Source organism: Gymnoscopelus microlampas, assembly GCF_963454915.1.
Source record: "Gymnoscopelus microlampas genome assembly, chromosome: 8".
NCBI lineage: Eukaryota > Metazoa > Chordata > Actinopteri > Myctophiformes > Myctophidae > Gymnoscopelus > Gymnoscopelus microlampas.
The window spans coordinates 16,825,177-16,832,954 of NC_139945.1; positions in this window are offsets into that span (position 1 = coordinate 16,825,177).

The window sequence follows — 7,778 nt, forward strand, 5'->3', positions numbered from 1 at the left end:
GGCTGTCAAAAAAAATCGATTCATGAATAAATCGCGATTCTTAATGCCACGATTTTAAAAATCGATTCAAAATATTAAAATCGATTTTTTAAATTTGTTTTAATTTTTTTTTTTTTTTTTTTTTTTTTATAAAATCGCAATAAATCGCAGAATCGAATATCAATTAATCGCAGAATCGCAATTTTAATCGAATCGGCACCCTAGAAAATCGCAATAAATCGCAGAATCGCAATTTTAATCGAATCGGCACCCTAGAAAATCGCAATAAATCGCAGAATCGAATCGAATATCAATTAATCGCAGAATCGCAATTTTAATCGAATCGGCACCCTAGGAATCGATTTTGAATCGAATCGTGAGGTAAGTGAATCGTGACACCCCTAATGAGAACGAGTTCATTCCCTTTGTTGAGCCAAATCTGGGTTGAACATGATTTGTGGAGCTGCCTCTGGTGTTATGATCATGGACTTGATTCACATTTTGGAAGTATTTTGACAAATACAGGGGGATCCCAATGTTGTGGCGTATCTTGAAGACCAGGCCCATAGCAAGTTGCTGTACTCTGTCCTCAACCCTAAGCCATCCAATCCTAGCAAAATGAGCAGGGGTTAGATGGGTTTTTGTGATTGAGGCCAAGTAGTAGCCTTACAAGTTTGTTTTGGGATGTTTGGAGCCTTGTTTTTAAGGCCTTGGAGGTGTTGTGATACCATGAAGTGCATGCATAATCATAATGACCTTGTATGAGGGCCCCTGCAAGAATTTTCAGACTAGACGATCAATCCTCCACAAATAGCGTATTGTTTGGATGACCTTTTTGATCACTTTTTCGGCGTTTTTGTTACCGGAGAGGGTTGCCTCCAAGATAGAACCCGGGTAGGTAATTTCCTCCTTTCTTGTGATAACATCATCACCCACTTTGATCGTGAAACTCTCAGCCTTGCTAAGGTTAGGACTGGACCCAAAGAGGATGGATTCAGTTTTACCCAGGTGTAATGAAAGTTTGTTGTCGGAGAGCCAGATGCAGATCTTGTTGAGTTCAGTGCTGAGAATTTTCTCAACCTGCAGCCTGTCCCTGTCCGAGACCAGCAGAGCCGAGTCATCTGCGAACAGGAACAGTTTGCAGTCGCAAGCTGAAGACATGTCATTCACATATATAAGGAACAGTAAAGGTCCTAGTATACTTCTGGGTGCCGTTTACTTCCACCACTTGCTCCCTCCCTTCCAGGTAGGATCTCATCCAGTTTACTGACGTATCATCAAAACCTATTGCTTTGAGCTTATTCATCATAATTGGGTGATTAACGGTGTCAAAGGCCTTCTGGAGGTCCAGCATGACCATGCCGCAATATTTGCCCTTGTCGACATCTTGTTTGATAGAGTCGTTCGAATAGAGAAGGCCTGTGTCAGTGGAGTGGTTTGTTCTGAAGCCAGATTGGAATTTGTAAATTAGATTGTTCTCGGCAAGGTACTTATCGATCTGTTCATAGACTATTTTTTCCATGACTTTCGAGATGGAGCTTAGAATAGAAATAGGGCGATAGTTGCCAGGGTCTAATTGGTTCCCTTTTTTGTACAGAGGGGTCACCCTTGCTTTTTTGAAGTCGTTAGGGACCCGTCCCTGTATGATGGAGAGGTTTATTATGTGAGTAATGATTGGAGCAATGGAGGCGGCTGAGTCTTTTAGAAATTTGGCGGGGATGTTGTCGAGACCAGTGGCTCTGTGTTGTTGGAGTGCACCCAATTTTTTAAACACCTCATCTGTTGTCACAGGGGAGAGTTTAAAATCATCTTTGTGTACACCCTGTTTTTCGTAAAATGAGTCAACATACTCTCCACCATAGTTCCCAGAGTAAGGGGGTAGTTTTTCAACCAAATCTGAGGCTACGGTCGTGAAGAAAATGTTGAGGATTTTACTCACTTCCTGTTTGGTTGTAGTGAGAGAGCCATTAACCATGAGGTTTATGTTTGTAAACCTGGTTTTCAATTTCTTGCTGCAGCCAAGTAGATTGTTGAATAGCTTCCAAAGCTCACGTGGTTTGCTTTGATTTTCCTCAATTTTGTCATCGAGGTAACTTTTTTCTGCTAACAGGAGCATGCCATTGACCTTGTTTCTTAGCTTGTTTCTCTCTTTTTCGAGTTTAGCTACATGGGATTCGAGACCTTTGTTAAAGCATTTGACGAGTTTGATCCTACCTTTATGAAGCTCAGAACACTTTTTGTTTCTGACTTTTATGGTAGTGAGGATGTCCGAATTTATCCATGGTACCGAGCGGGTTTTGACCCTAATGGTTTTCATGGGAGCCACACTGTCCAAAATTTGAATGAATTTGGTTTTGAAATCAAGCCAAGACTCGTCTACCTGTGTGCTGTTTAGAACGTCGGACCAGTCCTGTTCCTCTAGTCTGTGATCTAAGTCCTCACTCTTGTAGTTTTTGAGGTCTCTGATCGTGACTGATTTGTGGTAACCGGTCTTAGGTTTACGTTTCTTTCTGGTGCAAAAGATCATGTTATGATCAGATATGCCACAGGTAGTAACACCACTATTGAGGATTTTGTCCTTGTCCGTTGTTAGAATGAGATCTATGGTAGTTTGAGAGGAAGCACTCAGCCTTGTGGGCTGAGTGAGTGCCGATTACAAAATCCCCTGAAAGACTCAAACACTGACGCTTCCTTACGGAGCATGTCAGTGTTAAAGTCGCCAAGAAGTATCGTCTCCGCATGGTCCACCTTAGCTAAACACTCCTCAAGTCTATCATAGAAGTCGGTCTGGTTAGGAGGTCTGTATATGGTACCGACTAGCACAGGTTTAGCATGTTTAAAAATGATCTCGACCCACACTGCTTCAATGGCTGCATCTTTCAGGTCTTCCCGAAGGATGCAGTCATTGTCTTTGTGTATATACATGCATACACCACCCCCATTTCTCCCATTAATGCTCCTATCATTTCTGAAGAGTTTGTATTTTTCAATTTGAATCTCAGAGTCCTTTATCGTATGATCAAGTTTAGTTTCAGAGAAAGTTAAAATGTCAACCTTACCATCATAAAACATCTGCTTGATTTGTTAGCCTTCTGTGACCTCAGAGGGCAAGTGACAAGTTTAGGTTCTGTGTGACGTTTCATGCCTGCAGCTTGGGAAAAGATTTATGAATATGAGAATAAGCCTCCAGTCAAATACCACGCAGGTGTCATAAATATTGTACATAAATATGACATCTAGTGTAATCAACACATATACTATGTTGGCAAGAGGGAGTTAGGCTTTGATTTCTTCATGATCAGTAACAAACCTCAATGATATGGTTCAGGTCTGTTATTCATCTCATAATGCTAGAATTCAACAGCAACCTCTACAGCTTTTTTTGATTGAATACTTTATTAGTCAGAAATGTAAACAGCACGTGGTACTGTAAGACATTAAAGGATAAAAGGATAACACAAAAAAGTCCTGGGGACTTGTTTCCATCATTTGATTAGAGAATGCAAAACTCTGTTCATATATATATATATATATATATGTGTGTGTGTGTGTGTGTGTGTGTGTGTGTGTGTGTGTGTGTGTGTGTGTGTGTGTGTGTGTGTGTGTGTGTGTGTGTGTGTGTGTGTGTGTGTGTGTGTGTGTGTGTGTGTGTGTGTGTGTGTGTGTGTGTGTGAAAAAAGAAAAAACTATCATACACTAAACCCATGGTTCTCAAAGTGGGGTCAGGGGACCTTGAGGGAGTTCCAGGGGGTCCCCAGCTAAATAATGGTAAGTTAGGAACCAAATGGACCCTTATGGGTCTGTAACTCTGACAGCATAGTTAAATTAACATTGATTTTACACTATAAATTGGGGTCCCAAAGATATAAATACCATTAAATGGGGGTCCGTGGCCTAATGTATGTCAAACTGGGGGTCCTTGAAATTAAAATGGTTGAGGGATCACTGCTAGAGACGTAAAAAATATTCCGTGGGGGTCCCTGGCATATCTTTTCAAATGGGGGTCCGCGGGCTAATAAGTGTCAAGTTGGGGGTCCTTGACATGAAAAGGGTTGAAAACCACTGCACTAAACTATCATCACATTCAATAAAGACCACCCAGTAGACTGAAATATGTGCAGAGTATTTGCAGAATGCTAATGTGTTATCAGCGGAAAGACACCTGCACTTCCTTAAGCCTGATGTACTATGAAATAGCAGATCTACAAGCGAACAACGCGTTGGTTGCATCGTTGTGAGATTGTAGATCTGCTATGTTCTGTGTGCCATGATGCACACAACTAAGCATGAATCAGGCATTAGGTGTTTAGATAGTTTGTTTAATGGTTTCTTGTTTTCCTTTACTAGTCTTTAACCTACTACGTGGCATAGGCCACGTCTTGACATCTCATCTCCTCCCTGCACGGTGACGGTGTCAGGCCTATTGTGTTTACTCTTGGTTAGGCAACAGAGTTAGAGGATAACAACTTTTTCGGACCGCCGTGGGTCGGTGGAGGGCTCGTTGGATCCGGGCCGGCGGTGCGCATGCGGTGGTTCCCCCCACCCTACCCCCCGGGTTCCTGGGTCGCTACCTGGGCCAAGTGCGGCCCAAAAATCTGAAAAACACACCATTTTGGGAGGCCCAAAGAGGCCTAGGGCTCTTGGCCTCTCCCCTGAGTGAAATTTTGGATCGGGGGAGAAGGGCCAACTGGTGCCATAGGATAGGTAGGGACCATGCCCGGGCGTGAGGCACCTTCCTGGGGGTGTCCCTGCGCCACGCGGGGCCAAGATCCTGGAGCTTTTTGAAAAACATTTTACGACCCCCAGGTCGTAAACATTTATGACCTGGGGGGAGGGCCAACTGGTGCCATTAGGTATAAATGGAACATTCCCAGCACAAAGCTCCTTCCTGGGGCAGTGTGAGGGCCGTGTGGGGCCCAGATCCTGATTCTTTTTGAAAATTCTGAAAAGTGCTCTAGTTAGAAAACAGGCCTTGATAGCCACAGCGTTGATATACTGAATGTAATAAATAAGAACTTCAGAATTCTCCAGGCGCTCAACTGAACGCTTGTTTGCATGCAGATTCTGATGTGGAGCGAACTGCCTTCGTGATATATCAGGTCGTATTGTTTTAATATCATTAATTTGCTGTTCTTTTATTCACATGATAGAGAGAATCTCCCTTGTTTGTCAATAAACTCAGGTGAACGGTAATTTCTGTGTATGTCGTCTATAAACTGGACTTTAGGGTTTTATTGAACCAAGAGTGACAGGACTGCCACGGCACTTCAGCAGCCACCAGCCCTGTGACCTCAGAAGGCAAGTGACAAGTTTTTAGACTTTTAAAATATTCTGTTTGTGAATAATACTGTGTTCCAATCATCTGTTGTTGAATTTTGAAATAATTGGGCATGAAAACAAAATGTATGCATCATCTGTGGATCATATGGCGCAATCTGACAAAGGCTAAGTATTTTAAAATGTTTGGTTTAAAAAAAACAAATAAAGTTTTTTCTTAGTTATACTTCATAGTAAGTGGAGAATCATAGCTATGAAATGAAACATTGGTTGTACAGTTTGAGCCACCAGTTTTAGAAACACAGCTTATAGACTCAAACTGTAGTTTTGTGAAAACAGCCTTGGAGGGTTTCTGTCACCTCTCAGACCACAGATCCCACAATGCATAGCATCTGATGGGTTGGGGGGGGCTGTACGGAGTATGCTCATGATGCAATGATAGATTCAATCTGTAGTGAGAGTTACATCAACTATTACTGTGACCCTCGCCACAGATACTGTAACTGATGAGTGAAACATGATTATAACAAGGATTCTAGATTACAGTCTAGTCTAGAATCAGGGTTGCCAACAGTCCCGTATTTGCCGGGATGCCCCGTATTTTGACCTAAAGAGGCGCATCCCTTACGGGACGTCATTTGTCCCGGGCAAAGGGACAAGGGACAATATTTTGCTTTCTGTGCATGGTCCAGGCAGTGCCAGTAGGGAAGCAGCCGTCTCCCTCTATTGGCGCTCCCAGATTTTGCAGGCCAAACAGTAGCAGCAGGTTCTGATGAATGAGTGATGATGACAGCCATGAAAGCCCCATCAGCGATAACGGCATGCAGCCCCTTAGCAGCGTCCAACCCTGATGATGGCCATGATGCTCGCAACAGCAGCAGAAAGCGGTTATTAGAGCGTTTTTTTGATTGATTGATTGATTGATTGATTGATTGATTGATTGATTGATTGAATATTGAATATATTGATTTTGAAATTGAAACAGCACATAGGTTCAGTACAGTAAAACATTTAGGCTAAAAGGATAACACTTGTTGCCAGTGGTGTAAAGTAGGCTAACTAAGCACATTTAGTCAAGTACAATTTTGAGGTATTTCTACTTTTCTGGAGAATTTCCAATTTTCAGTACTTTTACTTCTCCACTACATCTCAGAGGCAAATGTTGTGTACTTTTACTCCACTCCGATTATTTGAAAACTTTAGTTACTTTTTAGATTTTGATTTTTATTATTAAATATATTAACCACTTAAGCTCTATATATATTTCGACCATTTGAAAATAGCCTATCTACAAGCTCACAACGCGTCGCATCGCATCGCAAATGAGGAACACACAATGAAGTGCCTCTGAGTTAATTTTACTCTGCTCCTTCTGTGCTCCTTTATCCAACAGAGTGAAATACATGACAGACAACGCCATCTAGTCTTGCGATGAAAGTCATGCACAGCACAGTATACACAGACTGCCTGTGCTGGAGTACAAGGTATAAATCAATTTTATGTGACAGGATTTTCGTAATGACTTGAGACGGAAGTGAGTCTTACAGCAACTCTATGCCCTCTGACCCTATACAGCGGGTAGAAACGACAACGAGCCCCACCACAGCATCAGAGTTACCAGCGCTGGGTCCCCCAGCAGAGCCGGTGAGGGCGAGGCCCCGGGACCATCAGTGGATGATCTTGAGGGAAAACACTGCGGTCCCAAGCAGCCGATTTGATCAGAATTCCCAGAGATGGATCTTGTGAAACCCTCCCGTGACACAGCTGTTTCACTTGATCATCTTAAAAAGGATTACAAAGGACAGCTATCCGAATCTGTACGATATGCAACAGTTGGCACTGAATCTGCCCATTGGATCTGCCACCACAGAGAGGAGTTTCTATGACTCTGATCTGCCACCACATAGAGGAGTTTCTATGACTCTGATCTGCCACCACAGAGATGAGTTTCTATGACTCCGATCTGCCACCACATAGAGGAGTTTCTATGACTCCGATCTGCCACCACAGAGAGGAGTTTCTATGACTCTGATCTGCCACCACAGAGAGGAGTTTCTATGACTCTGATCTGCCACCACATAGAGGAGTTTCTATGACTCCGATCTGCCACCACAGAGAGGAGTTTCTCTGCCATTAGGAGAATGTTAAATTGGCTGCGGTCAACAATGGGAGATAGAAGTTTTCCTCACTTACAATTCTGAACATTGAGGATGACATAACAGCAAAGCTGTCACCTGAGAAGATGGTGGACATAATGCGGGACGCCACTTCTACACAAAGTAAGACAAGGAATGACACATTATTACAGCCTGCTGTAAACAGTGTACTGTACAGGCATACTAATTTGGATCAGGCTGTGCTTGTGTGCGAGTCTGCGCTTCAGGTGTGTGTGTGTGTGTGTGTGTGTGTGTGTGTGTGTGTGTGTGTGTGTGTGTGTGTGTGTGTGTGTGTGTGTGCGTGCGTGCGTGCGTGCGTGCGTGCGTGCGTGCGTGCGTGCGTGCGTGCGTGCGTGCGTGCGTGCG